The 18,121-nt window shown below is 41.9% G+C and overlaps 1 long non-coding RNA gene and 1 pseudogene across 1 annotated transcript in view; both read left to right on the plus strand.

Moving 5' to 3' along the window:
- The window catches only part of LOC129050491 (uncharacterized), a 70,469-nt gene that overhangs the window by 49,377 nt on the left and 2,971 nt on the right, over positions 1 to 18,121 (plus strand). Inside the window, exons 2-3 of the long non-coding RNA XR_008514142.1 lie at positions 4,218 to 4,339; positions 11,890 to 11,983. This is a non-coding gene — a long non-coding RNA (uncharacterized LOC129050491). The remainder of the gene's footprint in view (positions 1 to 4,217; positions 4,340 to 11,889; positions 11,984 to 18,121) is intronic.
- On the plus strand, positions 4,843 to 4,970 carry LOC112129144 (U6 spliceosomal RNA; annotated as a pseudogene).

The following is an 18,121-nucleotide window of genomic DNA, read 5'->3' on the forward strand; positions in this document are numbered from 1 at the left end:
GCAATTTCAGCTCACTGCAACCTCCGCCTCCCAGATTCAAGTGATTCTCCTGTCTCAGCCTCCTGAGTAGCTGGGATTACAGGCACGCACCACCAAGCCTGGGTAATTTTTGTTTTTGTTTTTTGTTTTTGAGACAGAGTTTTGCTCTTGTTGCCCAGGCTGGAGTGCAGTGGCGTGACTTCGGCTCACTGCAACCTCCGCCTCCCAGGTTCAAGCAATTCTCCTGCCTTAGCCTCCCGAGTAGCTGGGATTACAGGCATGTGCCACCACGCCTAGCTAATTTTGTATTTTTAGTAGAGACAGGGTTACTCCATGTTGGTCAGGGTGGTCTCGAACTCCCAACCTCAGGTGATCTGCCCGCCTCAGCCTCCCAAAGTGCTGGGATTACAGATGTGAGCCACCATGCCCGGCCTTGTATTTTTAGTAGAGATGGGGTTTCACCATGTTGGTCAGGCTGGTATCGAACTCCTGACCTCATGATCCACCCGCCTCAGGCTCCCAAAGTGCTGGGATTACAGGCGTGAGCCACTGCACCCAGCTAGAAAAATTTTATATAAATAAGTACATACATACATGATCGGATGTGGTGGCTCACGCCTGTAATCCCAGCGCTTTGGGAGGCCAAGACAGGTGAATCATCTGAGGTTGGGAGTTCAAGACTAGTCTGACCAATATGGTGAAACCCCATCTCCACTAAAAATACAAAAATTAGCTGGATGTGGTGGCGCGTGCCTGTAATCCCAACTACTTGGGAGGCTGAGACAGGAGAATCGCTTGAACCTGGGAGGCAGAGGTTTCAGTGAGCTGAGATCGCGCCACTGCACTCCAGCCTGGACCACAGAACAAGATTCCATCTCAAAAAAAAAAAAAAAAAAGGAAGGAATGCCATCATCCCAAACCAGGTGCTCTGGGAATGGGGTTGGCAGATTAACAAACAAACAAACAAACAAACAAACAAATGTACATACGTATATAAAGAGAGAAGGGCCTATATTCAGTAACTCTTCAATTCTGGTCCTAAAAGTGGCTTTCAATCCTGCCCTAGAGATGACACAATCCTGGATCTACGTAACTAGCCCATGTTGGTCACTTTGAGCAGGAAGCCAGTCAGGGCATGGCTTTCCTGATAGCTACCAGTCGTGTTCCCCTCCTTAAAGCTTATCTTTAAGAGAATGACAGGAACAAAGCACACAGACATATGGGATCTTGGGAGGCTGACCAAGCCATTTTAAAGGCTTATGCATTTTTAGACACATACAGGAAAATGGGTTTCTCATGACCAGCGTTTTTTACCCAGCATAAGAAGGAAATAAAAGTCACCGCCAAAATCCCACCGCCCATAGCATCCATACCAATTTTGGTGAATATCCTTTAGACATCTTTATGCAGTATATATACCTAGAGGTATATGAATATAGTTTCACATATGTTGGATGATAATTTATATGTTATTCTGTAATTGCTACATTTACTGAGAATATGCAATGGGTAGATTTCCAAGTCAATAACCGTAGACTAACACCATGATTGTTAATGATCAACAGCTATTTGTAATATTTACAAACCATGATTTATGCAACCTTTCTCCTATTGTTGGCCATTTCGGTTGTTTGCATTGTTTAATATTGTAAACTACACGTGAAAAACATCCTGTGTTCCGCTTTTGTGCAATTTTCTCCTCGGTAATTTCTAGAAGTGGACAAGTTCAATACAATGGTGTGTCCATTTTATGATACAGTTACCTAACTGTCTTCTGGAAATTTTACTCCTACCAACACTGGATTTAAGGACATGTTTGCCCCACTGTCAACAACATTGAGTTTTATCGATTTCTGATTTTAGATATGGGTCTTGTAGTCTGATTCTGTTTTTGGACTAAATTAAATATTTTTCTTTCAATAACAGTTTATTTCATTCACATAATTTTAATTATTAGATGTGACTTTAATTCTGTCTTTCTGTTTTGTTTTCTATTGTTATGCTTGCTTGGCATATATTGTTTTCTGTCTTTCAGTAAAGTATATGTTCTTCAGATTTTTTTTCTTCCGGTAATTTTGAGAGGATTTTACCTGCTTTAAAAAAGTTCTAGGCCAGGCGCAGTGGCTCACGCCTGTAATCCCAGCACTTCGGGAGGCCAAGCTGGGTAGATCACTTTGAGGTCAGGAGTTTGAGACTAGCCTGGCCAACATGGTGAAACCCCGTCTCTACTAAAAATACAAAAAATTAGTCGGGCATGGTGGTATGTACCTGTAATCCCAGCTACTTGGGAGGCTGAGGCATAAGAATTGCTTGAACCCCGGGAGGCGGAGGGCAGTGAGCCAAGATCATGCCACTGCACTCCAGCCTGGGTGACAGAGTGAGACTGTGTCTCAAAACATAAAAAAAAAGATTTTTTAAAGTTCTGTAAGTGGACATTTGTGCCTTTCATATATACTTAGTTTTGTTTTTCTCAAAGAATGCAATATTTACTCCATTCTAATAATAATAATAATAGCTAACATTAACTGTAGGTTTACTGTGTCCTCGTAATAACCCTATGAGGTGGATGAAAATATGTTTTCCTTCCTTCCTCCAACTTGCTCATATCTCTAGGCTTGGGTCATCTAATCTGCGTGCTTTGTGTACTTCTCAAATTCCTTTGGCTGAGTGCAAGAAGATGAGGTGGGAGGATCCTGGAGCCCAGGAGTTTGAATCCAGCCTGGGCATGAGAGTGAGACCTTGTCTCTAAAAAAAATAAAGAAAAATTCCTTTCTGCAGGGCATGATGGCTCATGCTTGTAATCCCAGCAGTCTGGGAGGCAGCACTCAGGAGGCAGCCATGAGAATCGCTTGAATCTGGGAAGCAGAGGTTGCAGTGAGCCTAGATTGTGCCACTGCACTCCAGCCTGGGCGACAGACTGAGACTCCTTCTCAAAAAAAAAAAAATACAAAAAATTAGCTGGCACGTTGATGTGTGCCTGTGGTTCCAGCTACTTGAGAGGCTGAGGTGGGCGGATCACTGGAGCCCAGGAAGTTGAGGCTACATTGAGCCGAGATCGCACCACTGTACTCCAGCCCGGGTGACAAAGTAAAACCCTGCCTCAAAAAAAGACAAAAAGAAAAAGAAAGGAAAATCCCTTTGGAAAGAAAAATCATACCCTGCTGGGGTCTGAGCTCAAGTAGCTCTCCCTTGCACTACTGAGCAGCCATGATTATTTCTGTTTAGAATTATTAAATGTCCCTCCCTCACTTCCACCCCCAAAATCAGTGACATCCCAAAGACACTGTTTTTTAAATCAATCCAGGCTATCGTGCTATAGACTGCACTTTCACATGGATAATCCCATTCGGTCCTCATGGCAATCCTGTTAAAATGTCTCTAATCCTCTACATTAGTGACAAGAAAACTGAGTAAAATAGCTTGTGTGATTTGTCTTTGTGCTCAATACTTGGTAGGTGTTCTTAGCTACTGTCTTTTGACTGATTGCCACATTTTATTTCTTGTTTTTTTGTTTGTTTGTTTGTTTTTGAGACGGAGACTTGCTCTGTCACCCTGGCTGGAGTGCAGTGGCGCGATCTCGGCTGACTGCAACCTCTGCCTCCTGGGTTCAAGCGATTCTCCTGCCTCAGCCTCCCAAGTAGCCAGGACTACAGGCGCATGCCACCACATCCGACTAATTTTTGTATTTTTTAGTAGAGGTGGGGTTTCACCATGTTGGCCAGGCTGGTCTTGACTCCTGACCTCAGGTGATCCACCTGCCTTGGCCTCCCAGAGTGCTGAGATTACAGACGTGAGCCACCGCACTCAGCCTACTTGTTTATTTAGTTATTTATTTGAGACAGGGTCTCACTCTGTTGCCCAGGCTGGAGTGCAATGGTGCAGTCACAGTTCATTGCAGCCTCAACCTCCTGGGCACAAGTGATCCCCCACATCATCCTCTTAAATAGCTGGGACTACAGGGGTGTACTACCACACCTGGCTAATTTTTTAATTTTCTGTAGAGCTCAGGTCTCCCTATGTTGCCCAGGCTGGTCTCAAACTCCTGGCCTCACAGGATCCTCCTGCCTCATCCTCCCAAAGTGCTGGGATTACAGGCATGACCCACTGCATCTGGCCCACATTAAAAAAAATAGGATAAAGCAATAAAAACCAAGACAATCTGAAACATCAAACTTCAGGCTTTTGCCAAAGAATATAATTTTCTTTTTCTTTTTTTTTTTTTTTTTTTTTTTTTTCAGACGGAGTCTTGCTCTGTTGACCAAGCTGGAGTGCAGTGGCACGATCTTGGCTCAATGCAACCTCTGCCTCCCTGGTTCAAGTGATTCTCCTACCTCAGCCTCTGGAGCAGCTGGGATTACAGGTTCGTATCACCACGCCTGGCTAATTTTTGTATTTTTAGTAGAGACGGGGTTTCCCCATGTTGGCTGGGCTGGTCTTGAACTCCTGACCTCAGGTGATCTGCCCACCTCAGCCTCCCAAAGTGCTGGGATTACAGGCATGAGCCACCATGCCTGGCCCAGAATACACTTTTAATTGGGTGCTATTTAGCACTTGTCTCCTTGTTGAAAGAATTTATATTTATGAAATATTGCTTAAAGTAACTTTTTGCATCATAGGATGATTTTACAACTGTGTGCATCTGTCAGGATATTTTCTTCTCTTTTGTTTTTTTATTTTAATTCCTAAGATATTATCAGCTAGTGATACTTTCTTTAAGCTATTAACAGATTTGCCAATATGTTTACTAGCTCCTTTGCTCACAGTTGCACTTGGCTCCCACTTTTTTCTTCAGAGTTCAATTTCTTTCTTTCTGAACATATCCTTGAATAGCTCTTTCAGCAAGAGTGTGTAAAAAGCGAACTCGGGCTAACTTTGGCAGCACGTATACTAAAATTAGAACAATACAAAAGATTAGCGTAGAACAATACAAAAGATTAGCATGGTCCCTGTGCAAGGATGACACACAAATTCGTGATGCAAAAAATTCCTTTTTAAAAAATAAAATAAACTCAGTTTTTTTTTTTTTTTTTCAGATAGGTTCTCACTTTGTCACACAGGGCACAGACTGGAGTGCAGTGGTGTGAGAACAGCTCACTGCAGTCTCCAACTTTTGGGCTTAAGCCATCCTCCTGCCTCACCTCCCAAGTAGGTGAGATTACAAAAGCATGCTACCATGCCTGGCTGATTTTTTGTATTTTTTTGTAGAGACAGGGTTTTGCCACATTGCCCAGGCTGGTCTCAAACTCCTGAGCTCAAATGACCCACCCACCTTGGCCTCCCAAAGTGCTTAATCTTTGTTATGTCTGGAAATGTCTTGAGGGAGAGTGTAAAAGTGTTTGATTCTGTTACTGTTCCTCAGCACTCGGGAGGTGATGGTCCATAGTCTGGCATCTACTGTTGCTCATGAGAAGTCTGCTATAAGTCTAATAATAGTCATGCCTTTGTAAGATAAGCTTTATCATCTCTGGCAATTTTAAGATTTTTCTCTTTGACTTTGATGCTCTATAATTCTACTTCAATGTGTTTAGGTGAGATGTGTTGTTATTTTCGTTGGCTAGGAGACTTCAGTTTGAAAAATCAAATATTTAACATTTCACTCATTATTTCTCCAAATATTTCCTCTCCTTTATTTTCTTTATTTGTAACTTCTATTGGATATATGTGGGGTCTTCTCATTTCATTCTCTACATCTCTGGTTTTTTAAAAGTTTCCTTATCTTGTTACCTGTTTCGCTGCATTTTGGATGATTTTTTAAAATCCAGTTTCCAATTCATTAATTTCACTTTAGCAATGTCTAATATACTATGTAATTTGTCTGTTAAGTGCTTTTCACAATGATGATGATGATGATGATGATGATGATTTTTGAGACGGAATCTCGCTCTGTTGCCCAGGCTGGAGTGCCGTGGCATAATCTCGGCTCACTGCGACCTCCACCTCCCAGGTTTAAGTGATTCTCATGCCTCAGCCTCCCAAGTAGCTAGGATTACAGGCGCCTGCCACCACACCTGGCTAATTTTTGTATTTTTAGTAGAGACAGAGTTTCGCCATGTTGGCCAGGCTGGTCTCGAACTCCTGACCTCAAGTGATCCTCCCACCTTGGCTTCCCAAAGGGCTGGCATTACAAGCATGAGCCACTGCGCCTGGCCCACAATTATTATATTTTTTTACTTCTGAAATTTCTAATTGGTTCTTTGACCACATTGGTACTTTTAAATATAGTGCCCTGTTTATGACCTAAGGTATCCATTCCTTAAACACTTTAGAGAAACTTCTTTAAAAATCTCTGTAGATTGTTCTATTATTTTGAGTTTTCAGGGTATATATTTTCTTGTTTGTTGTTTCTGCCTCTCCCTCTTATAGTCTCTCTCGGTGACATCTCCTTATGTGATTTGTAATTTTTCACTTTGAGCATCTATGCAGCAGGATTGTTTCCGAAGGAGTTCTGTGTGCCATTTGAAGGTGTTTCTAATAGGGCAGTTTCACAATTTGCTATTTCCAAGACCCTGCAGATGTCACTAACTATGGAAGAGTTTTGTTTTGTTTTTTGTTGTTGTCGTTGTTGTTGTTTTTGAGATAGATCAAGTGGCACGATCTCAGCTCACTGCAACCTCCTTCTCCCAGGTTCAAGCGATTCTCCTGCCTCAACCCCCTAACCCCTGTGGCTGGGATTACAGGTGTGTGCCACCACGCCCGGCTATATGGAAGAGTTTTGGGTTTTTTTTTTTTTTAAGAGGAAGTTTCGCTCTTGTTGCCCAAGTTGGAGTGCAATGGCGCGATCTCGGCTTACTGCAACCTCCGCCTCCCGGGTTCAAGTGATTCTCCTGCCTCAGCATCCCGAGTAGCTGGGATTACAGGCATGCACCACCATGCCTGGCTGATTTTGTATTTTTAGTAGAGACGGGGTTTCTCCATGTTGATCAGGCTGGTCTCGAACTCCCGACCTCGGTGATCTGCCTGCCTTGGCCTCCCAAAGTGCTGGGATTACAGGCGTGAGCCACCACGCCTGGCTGGAAGAATTTTTCTGTGAAATTTTGAGCTCAAGATTTCTGCATCAGATGCAGAAATTTTCGTGTGTGTGTGTGTGCATGCGTGTGCATGTGTGAGTGTGCAGTGCCTGCCTAAGGACATGAAGAAATTAGTTCTTTATTTCCTCTGGCATCATGTAGGCACCGAATTAGTAGAATGGTGTTCACGGTTTTAAAATCTGTCTCATTTTTCTCAAAGCTCTTTCAGCTCAGTTTTTCAATTTTGTTTCAAAGTAGTAAAAACGGAGCTCCTACTTTCATTCCTTTATGTCGTAAAAAGCAGGATTTGTTGTTTTAAATGAAATCAACAGTTCAATACTTGAGTACTTTTTCATGCTTTCTCTGTTAGCTGTTTCTGTTTTCTCCTCTGGGATGGAAGGCAGTGAGGCTTGAAGAATAGACTTGTTGTCTATAATTTAGACTTGATTGGAGTGCACTGTGAATTATCCTTATGAAAACATAATGATTCACTGCTTGTTGGGGAATTGGAAACTATTGATCTATGTTCTGCCCCAGGAGATATTGCTTCTCTTTGCAAAGGGTGCATTATAGGGTTTAGTTTGGGTTTGCATTCTCTGTCAACAGGCAGACTATTGCCTACTTTTAAATCTAGGATGCAAAGAAGTCTTCGTTAGCTCTGGCAGGTGAAGTTTTGATATAGAACTGTATATATTCCCACATCTTTCCCTCAAATGTTAGCCCATTAGGCCAAACTTTCCAGAAAATGACAGATTTATTTGTTCAAGACATGCACTGTCCAATAAGGATGTCACTAACCACATTTCACCTTGTTCACATGTCACCCTTGTGGTCACTTGGAATTGAGATGCATTGTAAGTGCAAAATACACACTGAATATAAAAAAGATGTAAAATATGTCTTTAATAATTGTTATATGGATTACACGATTATATATATATATATATATATATATTTTTTTTTTTTTTTTTGAGATGGAGTCTTGCTCTGTCACCAAGGCTGGAGTATAGTGGTGCAATCTCAGCTCACTGCAACCTCCGCCTCCTGGGTTCCAGGAATTCTGCCTCAGCCTCCCAAGTAGCTGGGATTACAGGCATGCGCCACCACACCAGCGAATTTTTTTGTATATTTAGTAGAGACAGGGTTTCACCATATTGGCCCGGCTGGTCTCGAACTCCTGACCTTGTGATCCACCTGCCTTAACCTTCCAAAGTGCTGGGATTACAGGTATGAGCCACTGCGCCTGGCCTGATAATATTTTTTATATATGGCCAGGCATGGTGGCTTTTGGGAGGCTGAGGCAGGTGGATCACCTGCTGTCAGGAGTTCGAGACCAGCCTGAGCAACATGGTGAAACCCCGTCTCTACTTCAATTCTACTCTAATTCAAAAAAATTAGCCAGGTGTGTTGGCACATGCCTGTAATCCCAGCTACTTGGGAGGCTGAGGCAGGAGAATCGTTTGAACCTGGGAGGCGGAGGTTGCAGTGAACCGAGATCACGCCGTTGCACTCCAGCCTGGGCAACAAGAGTGAAACTCTGTCTCAAAAAAAAAATTTAGATATATATTAAGTTGAATTAACTATATTGTTAGTCTCATCTGTTTTTTTTCTTTTTTGAGACAGAGTTTTGCTCTATCGCCCAGGCTGGAATGCAGTGGTGCGACCTCAGCTCACTGCAACCTCTGCCTCCAGGTTTAAGCGATTCGCTTGCCTCAGGTACCCGAGTAGCTGGGATTACAGGGATGCACGACCACGCCCAGCTAATTTTTGTATTTTTAGTAGAGATGGGGTTTCAGCATGTTGGCCTCTACATGCTGGTCTTGAACTCCTGGCCTCAAGTGATCTGCCTGCCTCAGCCTCCCAAAGTGCTGGGATTACAGGTGTGAGGCACCGCACCCGGCCAATTTCACCTGTTTCTTTTTCCTTTAAAAAAGAATGTGGCTTTAACTGGCAGCTCTGGTGTAATTAAAACAACAACAACAACAACAAAACAGCAGCTACAAGAAAATGTAAAATTACTTATGTGGCCTACATTATGTTTCTATTGGACAGTGCTACTATAGAGTGTCCTACAAACAAGGAAACCCATAAATTCTCTAATAAGAACTTCTTTCTGTCATTCTTTTCCTGTACTCCCATTCACCATTTTTTTTTTTACAATGTCATGATTTTTGATATAAGTTAATGCTCTACTACTGCAATCCAGGCAAATGTACAGGGGATAGTATCTCACCTGAGTGAAGTCCAAAGGTCAGCATATAGATGAACATTGAATATAATAAAAATTGCCTTTGCAAATCTTTTAGGAAGGCCTCAAGCCCAATCTTTTATTAACTCTCACCCAGTTTTTCCCCTAGCATTAGGGCAGATCATTGTTTTTTCAGGTACTATTAATAGTTGGAGAAGTACTTGTTTGTGTTTGGTACAGTATTATAGCAAAATACAAATCTTAAATTCAGAATCCCCCTCAGCCTGGAGAGATGCCCGACTATGAGAAGCAGAAGGTTCCTGTGGGTGCCTGAGGTTTACACTTCTTGTTCACTTGGGGTGCACATTCACTGAGTGCCAGAGAGGAGGGCCTTGCCTGCTCTGTTTATTTCTCTCTCTTACCTCCAATCAATTTTTCTCTATTTCCCTAACTTTGCGTTTGGTAAGCTCCAGTAGTTGTATTTACATACCTTAGTATGTAAAGATCTCTCTCTTCCCCAGATTCTGTAGATATATAATTTGAAAGGTATCATTAAAAGCCAAAAATAAAATCGCAAAGCTAATGTGAATGTACTTAATGCCACTGAACTGTACACTTAAACATGGTTAAAATGGTAAAGTTATGTTATATACTGCTGGGCACGGTGGTTCATGCCTATAATCCCAGCACTTTGGGAGGCTAAGTCAGGTGGATGGCTTGAGCCCAGGAGTTTGAGACCAACCTGGGCAACATGGCAAAACCTTGTCTTTACAAAAAATATATATATATAAAAAGTAGCTGGGTGTAGTGGTGTGCACCTGTAGTCCCAGCTCCTCAGGAGACTGAGATGGGAGAATGGCTTGAGCCCGAGAGGTCAAGGCTGCAGTGAGCCGTGATTGTGCCCCTGCACTCCAGCCCACACAACAGAGTGAGATTCTGTCTCAAAACAAACAAACAAACAACCAAACCCAAAAGTTATGTTGTATATTTTTTACCACAATTTTTAAAAGCCATAATGAAGCATAATTACATCTTGGGAAAGAATGTGGGACTTTGACATCAGACAGAATTGGTGACTGGAAATCTCACAGATTGAGTTCACTCTTTCCAGACTGTGGATGGGGTCATCCCTGTAGCCCTTCTTCTAGCATGTCTCCTTCAGCTTCCTATTCATTCTGGAGGCTGTTCAATATCCCTCTGACTAAGGCCCCTTTTTGGGCTGAACTTAGCCAGTTCTTTTTGTTTGCAACCAAAATAGCCCTAACTGATGCACTAGGGTTCAGATTCTGGCTCTACCACATTTAAGCGTTTGCTCTTGTGTACCTCTTTCTGAATCTTGGTTTTCTCATCTGCAAATTTGCCATCATAATATCTTCCTTACAGGGTAGAGCCAGGGTAAAAGATAGTATACGTGCCTAGAATTGTAACTCATACTCCAATGGGGTTAGAAAACTAACAAGGGCAGTCTCTGGTCCCCTAGTTTACACTGGTGAGTTATTCTACCAGAATATCAAATGCCTTATGTGGGAAATATGGGAATAATGAGGATTTCGTGTTTGTCAAATTTCTATCTGCTGCTGCACTTCAACACTGTCTCCTCTATACCGATCTTCCCTCAGGGGTTGAGGGGTAACACGATTCATGACACTACAGCATGAAATAATGGGATGAGGGAAGGAGACAAGAATCTATCTCTCTGAAAATGTCTGATCAATGAATAATCAGACGGAAAATGTAAAAAATAAAATTTGTCCAAGGGGGTTTATAGTGAAGTCTTTTAAAATAGCTGACATTGGCCAGGAGTGGTGGCTCATGCCGGTCATCCCAGCACTTTGGGAGGCCGAGATGGGTGGATCATGAAGTCAAGGGTTCGAGACCAGCCTGGCCTGCATGATGAAACCCTGTCTCTACTAAAAATACAAAAATTAGCTGGGCGTAGAGGCACACTCCTGTAATCCTAGCTATTCAGGAAGCTGAGGCAGGAGAATTGCTTGCAGTGAGCTGAGATCATGCCACTGTAACTCTAGCCTGGGGGGACAGAGCGAGACTCTGTCTCAGAAAAAAAAAAAAAAAATTAAATAAATAAAATAAAATAGCTGACACTGGAGAGAATGACTAATAACTGCTTTAGGATTTAGTTCTATTAAATAATTTTTGTTTTTTTTTTGAGACAGAGACTCACTCTGTTGCCCAGGCCCAGGCTGGAGTGCAATGGCATGATCTCAGCTCACTGCAACCTCCGTCTCCCGGGTTCAAGCGATTCTTTGTGCCTCAGCCTCCCAAGTAGCTGGGATTACAGGCATGCACCACCACACCTGGCTAATTTTTGTATTTTTGGTAGAGACAGGGTTTCACCATGTTGGCCAAGCTGGTCTCGAACCCCTGACCTCAAGTGATCTGTCCATCTCAGCCTCCCAAAGTGCTGGGATTACAGGCATGAGCCACCGCACCTGGCCTTAAATTTGTTTTGATGATTACTTCAGTCCATGTTACATTGTTGTGTATATGATAACGCATGGAATTTTAATGGGATTCTACTGCACTTTACCACACAAAGCAGGATGGGGATAAAAATGAAAAGACTCAGTAATAAAGCTCTCCAGATGTTGTAGCTTTTATACACTCTTCCTTTGCCCCCCAAATCAACCCTTACTGCCAATATCAGAATACTTAAAAGTGTTTTCATTGAATTATTTATGTCTTTGTCTTCCTTAGGCTACAAGTGCAAAAAGCTGAATGAAAAATGGAAAGGTTACTGCTGAAATATTTACAGATGGAAGGATATGATGTCTAGAATTTGTTTCAAACAGTGAGTATGTGGGTGGGGCAAGTAGCTGGTGATGCAGATGGAATAGGACTGGTCACAGGTTAACGTTTTAAGGTGCTAGGTACTAGTACCTGGGGTTCATTATTTTATTCTGTCTATTTTGCATATGTTTAAAATTTGTCACAATACTTTTTAAAATTGGATAATTACACTACTTAAAATATGCATGTGTGAAGCAAAGACTGAAAGAGACCAAGAAAAATAAAGTTATGTTGGGTTTAGAGTAGCTGAATTACAGGTGAATTACTTTTTAAAACTTTAATATTATTCTAATTTTATCTTTCAATAAATAAAAATCCGAAGGAAAAACACACACAAAAACTCTTTGAATGTAAGGACCAGTGGCATGCTGAAGGTGGCTTGTTATCAGCTTGAGAGAACTGATTGTTAAATTTTCAGGAATTTTGCATCCTGGCTAATGTTATGTGGGTAGCTTGAAATTGACCATGGTAGGAGTATTTATACCTGGAAATTAGCAAACACTACAAATCAGTACTCCCAAAAGCCAGTTGTTAAACATTTGCCATTTGTGGGCTGTATTGTAAAGACCGCATTGTCTACTTTTCTACCCCAAATTATCTAAAGGTCCTGAAATCAATGGGCAGGTACTGACTAATTTATTTTACACATATTTAATGAGGTTCTACCATGAGCAAGAAATCGTGCTAGGCACTTTGGGGGATACAAAGAATTATCTAAGAAAGGAGGATATCCTAAACTTTGTGTGAGAACATGCATGTAAAAAATTATAATACAGGCAAGGCATGGTGGCTCACGCCTGTAATCCCAGCACTTTGGGAGGCTGAAGCGGGTGGATTACCTGAGGTCAGGAGTTTGAGACCAGCCTGGCCAACATGGCGAAACCCCAACTCTACCAAAAATACAAAAATTAGCCAGGTGTGGTGGTGGGTGCCTGTAATCCCAGCTACTTGAGAGGCTGAGGTAGGAGAATTGCTTGAACCCGGGAGGTGGAGGTTGCAGTGAGCAGAGATCATGCCACTGCACTCTAGCCTGGGCAACAGAGCAAGACTCTGTCTAAAAAAAAAAAAAAATTACAATACAAATATGACAATATAGGGGTGCTGAGGCAGGAGGACTGCTTGAGGCCAGGAGTTCCAGACCAGCCTGGGCAACATAGTGAGACTCCCTGACTCTATTTTTTTTTTTGCTTTGAGACAGGGTCTTCCTGAGTCACCCAGGCTGGAGTGCAGTGGCGCAATCTTGGGTCACTGCAGCCTTGACCTCCCGGGCTCAAGCAATCCTCCCACATCATCCTTCCACGTAGCTAGGACTACAAGTGTGCCATCACGCCTGGCTCATTTTTGTATGTTTTGTAGAGATGGGGTTTCACCATGTTGCCCAGGCTGGTCTCAAACTCTTAGATTCGAGCCATCTGCCCACCTCAGCCTCCCAAAATGTTGGGATTACAGGTGTGAGCCACCTCATCCAGCCTGCCCTGACTCTATTAAGAAAAAAGAAAACTTGCCATTCAGCTACAAGGAATGTAGCTGGTTGACAGCCTCCAGCTGCTAGTGACTTTAGGATCCATCTCAGCTTTCTAAAAAACACTGAATTGTCATGCCAGGTGTGTTGGCATATGCCTGTAATCCCAGCTACTCAGGAGGCTAAGGTGGGAGGATTTTTTAGTAAGTGAATTGTATCTCAATAAAACTGTTATTAACAAAAGGAAGGAGGTTGGGCATGGTGGCTCACGCCTATAATCCCAGCACTTTGGGAGGCCGAGGCGGGCAGATCAGTTGAGGCCAGGAGTTTGAGACCAGCTTAGGCAACATAGGGAGACCCCCCATCTCTACAAAAAATTTTAAAATTAGCCAGGTGTGGTGGTACACACCTGTAGTCCCAGCTGCTTGGGAGGCTGAGGCAGGAGGATTGTTTGAGTCCAGGATGCGGAGGTTGCAGTGAGCAGAAATCGTGCCATTGCACTCCAGCCTGGCTGACAGAGGGAGACACTGTCTCAAGAAAAAAAAAAAAAAAAGAAGGAAACAGGACAAAGATGTCAAGATGTCAGCCACTAGTTCTATTTTTAAATTTTAAAAAATGTTTTTCTGGAAGGCCTAGCTAATGCAATAGGACAATAAAAATAACTTTTGAAAGAGAGTTAAAAACATCATTATTTGGAGGCTATTTGATCTACTGAGAAAATATCAAGAAAGAAAATAATATTAGTTCAGTAGAGTGGCTAAGTGGATATATACTATACATATGTGTGTGTATGTCTTAGTCTTTTCGTGCTGCTATAACAAAATATTGCAAACTGGGTAATTTATAAATAATAGAAATTTCTGTCTCACAGTTCTGAAGGCTGGGAAGTTCAAGATCAAGGGGTAGGTTTGATGTCTGGTGAGGGCTGCTCTCTCTCCTTTTAAGATGGCGCCTTGTTGCTGTGTCCTCCAGAGGGGACAAATACTATATCCTCACATGGTGGAAGATGAGAGGGCAGAAAAGGAGCAAACTCTCTCTGAAGCCTTTTTTATAAGGACATTAATCCATTCATGAGGAGCCCTTATGACTTAATCACCTCCACAAAAGCTTCACCTTTCCATTCCACCACAATGGGGATTAAGTTTCCACATGAATTTTGGAAACACACGTTCAAACCACAGCAATATGTTTATAAACAGACAGACACACACACACACACACACACACACCACCCCTCCACATGCCAGTTAGAAAAATACTTGATTCACAGTAATAGCAACAGCTGTGAAATACCTCTGATAAAACTTAATCTAAAATGTGTAAGACCTTTACAGAAAAAACAAAAATTCTGCTAAAATAAATAAAATAAAACTTGAATAATAGACATATATATTTATGGAAAGGAAAACTCAATATATAAATCAACTCAAAAATAAATCACTTCTTTGCATATTAATCTAAGATTGCAATGGGATTCAAAACAAAATCCCAATAGATATTTTAAAATTTGTCAAATTGTTTCTAAAGTTCATCTGAAAACACAGATGTGAGATAAGCCTAGAAAAATTTGAAAGAAAGAAAAGAATTATGAGAAGCACTGGTACGTGGGTAGAAAAAAATTAATAGAACAAAATGGAAAGTCCAAAAGCTAATCCATGTACTATGGAGTCTTAGAGTGGGAAATGAAGATATAAAAATGGCATTTCAAAACAATAGGATGGGCCAGGCATGGTGGCTCATGCCTGTAATCCCAGCACTTTGAGAGGCCAAGGCGGGCGGATCACCTGAGGTCAGGAATTCAAGACCATCCTGGCCAACATGGTGAAACCCTGTCTCTACTAAAATTACAAAAATCAGCTGGATGTGGTGGTGCACACCTGTAATCCCAGCTACTCAGGAGGCTGAGGCAGGAGAATAGCTTGAACCCGGGCAGCAGAGGCTGCAGTGAGCCGAGATCGCACTGCTGCACTCTAGCCTGGGTGACAGAGGGAGACTCCATCTCAAAAACAAAACAAAAAACAATGGGATGGATTATTCAATAAATGATGTTGGGGCAATTGGATATTCATATAAGAAAAACTAATGCTAAAATAAATAAAACTTATATATGGAAAAGATTCCATTTAAAAAGTGAAAATACAGCCAGGCACAGTAGCTGACGCCTGCAATCCCAGCACTTTGGGAGGCCAAGGCAGGTGAATCACCTCAGGTTGGGAGTCTGAGGCCAGCCTAACCAACATGGAGAAACCCAGTCTCTACTAAAAATACAAAATTAGCCAGGCATGGTGACGCATGCCTGTAATCCCAGCTACTCGGGAAGCTGAGGCAGGAGAATCGCTTGAACCCGGGAGGCTGAGGTTGTGGTGAGCCGAGATCGCTTCATTGCACTCCAGCCTGAGCAACAAAAGCGAAACTCCGTCTCTAAAAAAAAAAAAAAAAAAAAAAGTTAAAATACAAAGAATGAACTGAAGAAAATATTTGCAACATGTATGATTGACTAGGATTTAATATCTTTAATTCTATAAAGAGCTTTTATGACTCGATAGGCAAACAATAAATATCCTGGTAGACAAGCAAAGGATTGAACAGGCAATTCACACACACAAAGGAAATGGCCATTAAACATTTAAAATTTCTCAACTTCACTCGCAAAATAATACTGCTAATTATAATAAAAGATGTAATTTTTATACATTAGCAAAGGTGAAATTTATGGACAGGATAATATTCCATATTTTAAAGAATATAGAGAATCAGTGGCCGGGTGCCGTGGCTCACATGTATAATCCTAGCACTTTGGGAGGCTGAGGCAGGTGGCTCACTGGAGGTCAGGAGTTAGAGAACAGCCTGGCCAACACGGTGAAACCTTGTCTCTACTAACAATACAAAAATTAGCTGGGCATGATGACACGTACCTGTAATCCCAGTTACTCAGGAGGCTGAGACAGGACAGTTGTTTGAACCCAGGAGGCGGAGGTTGCAGTGAGCCAAGATCGAGCCACTGCATTCCACCCCCCCAAAAAAAAAAAAAAAAAAAAGATAATGAGGAACTCTCAAGCATTACTAGGAATAAAAATTGGTACCACCATCAGGAAGGCATTTCTTCTAGAAATGTATTCAAAGGAAATGTTTAGAAGGATGCTCACTACAACATGTTTATAGTATCAAAACATTGAGAAGATCCTAAATGTTTATCAATAATAGGTTGGTTAAATAAACTTTGGTTCATCCATATAACAGAGGTATACAAGAGTTTAAACTAGATCTGTATTTCTTACTATTGAAAGATTCAGAGAAAAAATGAGATTGCTCAACAGTGTATATTTCACTTATGTAAAAATTAAATACACATCTTCATATATTGTATATTAAAGATTCTGCAGGTTGAAGAGTCTGAAAGACTGTATACCAAAATGTTAATGCTATTTGAGGAAAGAAGGGGAAGGTATCACTTGTATTTTCAGTTGCAAGCAATAGAATATTAGAGTCAAATGGACTAAAATAATAAGTAGAATATATTGGCCAAGTAGTCAAATGCCTAAAGGCAGAGTGGGCTTTGGTGATGGGTTGACATAGGTGTTCAATGTGTGGTTCAGCTTTTTTTCCATCTTGCCCTTTGCCTTCAAGGTAAAAGCTTCTTTTTTTTTTTTTTTGAGACGGAGTTTCCCTCTTGTTGCCCAGGCTGGTGTGCAGTGGTGCGATCTTGGCTCACCGCAACCTCTGCCTCCTGAGTTTAAACAATTCTGCCTCAGCCTCCTGAGTAGCTGGGATTACAGGCATGTGCCACCACACTCAGCTAATTTTGTATTTTTAGTAGAGATGGGGTTTCTCCATGTTGGTCAGGCTGGTCTCGAACTCCCGCGTCAGGTGATCCATCCACCTCGGCCTCCCAAAGTTGCTGGGATTACAGGAGTGAGCCACCATGCCTGGTGGTAAAAGCCTCTTAAAGACATTATATTGAGTGAAATAAGTTAGACATAAAAGTATAAATACTCTATGATTCCCCTTAGATGAGATACCTAGGGTAATCAAACTCATAGAGACAGAAAGTAGAATGGTGGCTGCCAGGGCATTGTATGATGGGCATAGAGTTTCAGTTTTGCAAGATGAAGAGAGCTCTGGGGCCGAGCAAGGTGGCTTATGCCTGTAATCACAGCACTTTGGGAGGCCGAGGCAGGAGGATCACCTGAGGTCAGTAGTTCAAGACCAGTCTAGGCAACATGGTGAAACCCCATCTCTACTAAAAATACAAAAATTAGCTGGGGGTGGTGGCAGGTGCCTGTAGTCCCAGCTACTCGGGGGGCTGAGGCAGGAGAATCACTGGAACCGGGGAGGTGAAGGTTGCAGTGAGCCAAGATTGTGCCACTGCACTCCAGCCTGGGCAACAGAGCAAGACTCAGTCTCAAAAAAAAAAAAAGAAAGAAAGAAAATAGTTCTGGGTATATTTGTTGCTTAACAATGTGAACATACACTGTACAATGTAAAAATGGTTGAGATGGTATATTTTATGTGTATTTTATCACAATTTTTAAGAAAATTACATTGCATAAAAAGTTATAAAAGCCTCATTGTAAGGCTAGCTCCCCCTGGTGGTGGGAGAGTTACAGCACATTGAGGCGAGGCTACAGGTGTCACACTAAGGTGCTGGGTGTCTCCCTTCACTCATCATGCAGCCGA

The sequence above is a fragment of the Pongo abelii genome, chromosome 16 (genome assembly GCF_028885655.2).
Source record: "Pongo abelii isolate AG06213 chromosome 16, NHGRI_mPonAbe1-v2.0_pri, whole genome shotgun sequence".
NCBI lineage: Eukaryota > Metazoa > Chordata > Mammalia > Primates > Hominidae > Pongo > Pongo abelii.